Raw genomic sequence first — 5,217 nt, forward strand, 5'->3', positions numbered from 1 at the left:
TCTGTTGGAGAGGGGCACATTTTAAGTCACAAAGGTCTCAGCAGTCAGATGTGGTGCCACTGTGTCTGCGTGTGTGACAAGCAGCATCTTCCGTAAGCTCAATGACACTGACGGGATGAGCTTCCATTGGCCAAGATCTCTTGTTGTCAGTGTAGGATGTCAGTCGCTCGCCGCATGGCACTTTGCTGGCAGGTCTTCCCACAAACATTCCTCCCCTCTCCGACGTGTCATTCCCTAGCCGGCCTCCCTGCCCGGGGAGAGTGGAGGGGCTTCAGGACAGTTGGGGTGGCCCACCACCACTAAGCTGGTCCTGAGCTCTGTGCTTTACAAGTCCGGCCCACACCAAATTCCAGAAGCCACTGGCCAGTTCCCCCAGCAACCAGGAGAGAGGTGAAGAAGAAGAGAAGGGAGGGGTGGGAGGGGGGTTTTGGAGGTGAGGCTGCTTTGTATTGTGATTGTCTGATAGAAAACAAACATGCTCATATGTCAATACAATAGCATTGTTCTCATGTTGCCTCTTTTTTTGCTCGTTTTTCAGGATATTTGAGATGATTACACCTTTAACCATTTACACTCCACATTTCTTTGGACTTGAGCATTCAACTCCATCAACGTACTCACGTTCATTAGCCAGTTCCTAAATGTCTTGTTCAACATCATCTGATGAATATTTCTCTCTATCCAAAGGTGCTGATGGACAACTCAAGCAGCAGTAGGACAGGAGCGCCAAGGCCCCCCTCCCCGCCCTCCGCCGTTCCCTCCTCTTGTCTCCCAGCGCTGTGTTTACTCTCCTAATTGCAGGGGAGGGGCCGACTGACAGGCGAGCCATCGCAGATTCCCTGCGGGCCCGAGGCTGGGAACGCACCCGCCGCTGTCTCCCGAGAAGCGACGACGATGTCCAACTGTCACGGAGGAGCCTTCACTGGTGAAAGCCAGAGAGGACCCAAAGAGAGATATTAAAGAGTGGGGAGGAATTGGCACTGTTGCCACTAACAGGGGGTACACTTGAGATGTCCAAGAGGGATGCTGGGGGTATCGCCAAAGTGTCATTCAAAGCAAAGTGGGCTTTGGACGGGGAACCATAACACACATGCACATAAACACACCTAGATTTTGTGCAGAACTGATTTAAAAGTACTGAAACCATCAGACCGATGATTGGGCACTATTTTTTTTTACTTGTACTTTGAGCAAATAAATATTTATACTGCAATCTGTCTCTAATAATTTGACAACCTCATTGAATTACAAGAGTGTTGAATTCTGATTTCTATCAAGAACCTTTTGCATGTCATTGTTTTTTACGAATAAAAGCCTTACTACACGTGATCTTTTTTACGAAAAAAAAAAGTATTGCTATACATGGTCATTATTTTTTTTACACTGACCCCATCATACATCCAGGTCAGATCAACAAAACACAGTGGAGAAGAAGGTTAAAGTGGGAAGAGTTTGATCTTCAGGAGCTCTGCAAAAGCTCACAGGCCCCCACCACTCATAAAAAAAAAAACATTTGATGAATCAAGCGCTGTGACCATTCCCCCCCAAAATACATTATGATGGGGATTAAACATGAAATCTCACAATGTAACGTTTTCAAATGTGTTATGAATGCCTCCCAGAATCCAATTCAAATCCCAGGTTTCCAAATAAGCCAGAACAAATCCACCCCCCACCCTACATTGACTTCCTCTTCCTTTGAAGACTCCACAGGTCCGGTCTGCAGGGCAGCTTTTCGCACGCTGTGCACACACCTCTACGTGCACGCAGGACGCCTACAGAGGCAAGGTGCAATTCAAGCCTGTGTTTGCAAACACATTTCCACTCACTGCGTAACACACTTGGGATGCACCGATACTCCGCATCTGAAATTCAACTCTCCGATTCTCTGACGTCCAATATCAGCCTGCATATATGTCCGTGCAATACTATTCTGTCTTCCATAAGTGTGCAGTTTGGCAAGAAGCTAATTTTTCAAAAAGAGTTGACATTTGCTCGCTTCAAGACATTTATCATTGATGCTTACTGTAAAAACTAAGCAAACAATGAAGAGAACTAAATAAATACATATGCTGCATTCAGGCAATGTTCCATCTTAGCTAGCTTAATGCAAAGACATTGCAAATACATTGTTGCAACATACAACTTAAATAACACATATATGCACACAAATTGCGCAGTAATTTATACAGAAAGATTAAACATCAACATATTAATTTTATATTTTAAATATTTTGATTAATATGTAAAAGAAAATTTGTGTTAGTGAAGCCCAATCACTTCTCTCTTATGGTCTTTGTATTTGTTATACTAGGTAAAACCCCTTTTTGGCATTAAAAGATTGAGAAATGTTACAATTATTACTGTTTGAATGATAACAACTGTGAATAATTCAAATACTCATATCAGTAAAATGAATTCATTTTCAAAAGCATAGGCACTTTCAACCATAATAATAATAATAATGCTATCTTCTATCAAATGTGATTTTTAACAATACTTTCACAAGAAGAATGCATTTCATCAAAATTCCAAACATGTAAATGTGCACTCGATATCGAATATTCTATAGGTACCTGAAGTCTTGTATTAGTGCATCCCATAATATACATCTCACTTCATGCAATGAGTAAGACTGTCATGTTTGAGTTCACTTTAGTGTCCTTGGAAGTGAACCTCTTCTCCTTCAGTCCTTGGCCCTGTGTGCATCCTTCTCCTTTCTTGTTTCCTCAGTGATGATGTGTGATGACAGTGGCTTTAATTGCATCCGTTTGTTTGTCAGAGAACTCCTGCGTAAACACAACACAACAATTACAACTCTCATTAAAAGGCGTGAACTTGGTGAACACATACAAAGTCATGATGGCCTTCTGGGGCCACATTTGCTTGACTATGTCGGGTTTTAGGAATGTTTACAGCAAAATAGCAACACTAAGAATCCCAAATGTGTGTGACAACTGGAAACATGTCAACAACATATTTGTATTTCTGTTTAGCTCCGTTTTCCGCATGGAATAATGTCTCAATGTGACAATTGCAGAGCACAAATGAAGTTTGATTCCTCAACCTGGTTGATTTTTCTCTTGACTCTTTTAGAATTAAGGGTAATGTGTGCCGACTGCATTTAGTGCACCTCCATTGCAAAGGTGGTATTGAATTGAGCCCCACGGCCTAATTAAAATACAGCTTGTGATGATCCTCATTCGCTCAAATCCCCTCTTCCAAGCACGCGCACACACACACATGCACACACACACACACATACACACAGCTGCCGACACAATGTGTATAATAAAGGTTTCACTTACCTGCACCCGTCAGTGGGGAAAAAAAATCAGTCATCAACAAATTGTGTTACTTTTCCTTAATATAGCGTATTTTTTAAAATGTACCAATTTTTTTTTTTTAAAAAGCATAAAAAAAATACACTGCCGAAACAGCGAGAAAATTACATACCCCCATTATTTTTTAGTTCAGAATAAATTCCTCCAACACATTCGTCCTTTTCAACCATGCATACATGAAACAAGGAGCAAAGATGTGCAAGTGGTAAATATGCAGGGGGGGGGGGGGTCTGTGCCAGTATTTAAATTCTTCTATTTGCTCTCCTCAATTATTTATGATACACATGTTTATTCTATCATGTCTATTTTATACACTGTCTAATATGCAGAGGCAGTGCGAATGATTTATTAATTCATCCAAATCTTCAAACTGCCACCCCTGAGCCCCTTCCTCGCCCCTCATGGCTATCAAAGTAGGTGCAGTGAGTGAGACAAAGTGGGAATCACAGGTTGGAGGAGGCCCTGCCTGCTTTAATGCACAGCCTCAGGTGGAGTGGAGCAGAGGCGGAGATAAAAGGCGGGAGTCGGTGGGAGCGCATGCAGCCCGCCAGGGGCGCTTAACTCCTTGTGCCTTTAAACGTCCTTTTAACACGCACACTCCCCGCGGACGCCCCGCTTTTAGCAGCCCATCAATTATTGAGCTTTACACTTCGACCGCGAGATAACTGCCACATTTGGAGCTCGTTTGCTCATTTTACGCGCAGCATTTCAGATTCACTTCAACGCTTATTAATAGAACATGCCAGGAGATCTTTAGGAAGAAATCAAGCCGGTGTGGATGGAAAAATAAACGGATTGTGTTGAAGATGAAAAGAAGGTCAAATGTGCGTTTTAAGGATGAGTGTATGGCACCGGTTCTGTTGCACATTTATTCCACAAAATTTAAAATAAATGTAAAATTTAAATAAAAATGTTGATTTACTGATTTCTGAAAAAAAAACAATATTTCTATAAGTAATTAAATAAAAAATAACGGTTCTGCTGTGCATTAGTCTTTTGAAATGATGGGTTTTAATTTCCCAAAACGTTGATATGTATGTTGAAATTAATAATGGCCGTGCACCATAGATTTTTTTCAAAATCAGCAGAATTATGTTGGCGTAAATTGTCAACAAGAATAACAAGATACGTTTTTATATAAGAAAAAAATGATTATCAATTGATTAAATGCTTCCAATAAAAATGGAACTACCTGTACATGCCACTGCGTCTTGAAGAAGAATAAAGAAAGAAATCCCCGCTGCTCAGGTGAGCGCTGACCGCTGAGAGAAATCCAACTTTAACGATCCAATAACAGCTCTTCTTCCTGCGTGGAAATCTGCGGGGGAAGCGAGTGGATGATGACACGTTGGCGCAGGCCTTGCTTGAGCACCGAGAGAAAAGTCTCCAATGTGTGTTCAAAACTCTTCAACAATCAATATTTAAATTATCTTGCGTGCCTGCATGTGAGGGTGCGCGTCTTCCACAAAGCCATGAAAATCCCGTTTTTTTTATTTTTTGCAATTTGTCTAAATGTCATATCAATATTTCAAATGCAGAAAATGTCATATTTACTACTCGGAATGATTGCAAATAATGGGAAGGTATTTTACCTTGCTGCTCGTCTTGCCATTTGAACATCCTCCTCCTCATCTTCTTCACGGAGCTCCAGTTCGTGCGTGTATGTGGGCGCAGGCCTGCAGAATTGTGACACACTAGCTGCTCTGCGGATGAGAGGACACTTTTTTTTTTTTTTTTTAGAAATAAGTCTCTAAATCCTCTTTTTTTTGCCTGCATGCTAGATGTCGCGGAACGTGAGAGAAAGGCGTCTCTCGAATTTTTTTTTAACTCTTTCTCTCCATGGACGCACTGTCTGTGTTTATTTATTTTTGGA

At 41.5% G+C, this 5,217-nt stretch overlaps 1 long non-coding RNA gene across 1 annotated transcript; it reads right to left on the minus strand.

Annotated features, from left to right (window-relative positions):
- Positions 1-2,185: 2,185 nt before the first annotated feature.
- On the minus strand, positions 2,186-5,012 carry LOC133169791 (uncharacterized). The gene is made up of 3 exons (XR_009718455.1): positions 4,937-5,012; positions 4,537-4,662; positions 2,186-2,789 (listed from the first exon to the last, which is right to left on the minus strand). It is a non-coding gene; the product is annotated as an uncharacterized LOC133169791 (long non-coding RNA).
- Between the last annotated feature and the right edge of the window lie 205 nt (positions 5,013-5,217).

The sequence above is a fragment of the Syngnathus typhle genome, linkage group LG16, assembly GCF_033458585.1.
Source record: "Syngnathus typhle isolate RoL2023-S1 ecotype Sweden linkage group LG16, RoL_Styp_1.0, whole genome shotgun sequence".
In the NCBI taxonomy this organism is placed as follows: Eukaryota; Metazoa; Chordata; class Actinopteri; order Syngnathiformes; family Syngnathidae; genus Syngnathus; species Syngnathus typhle.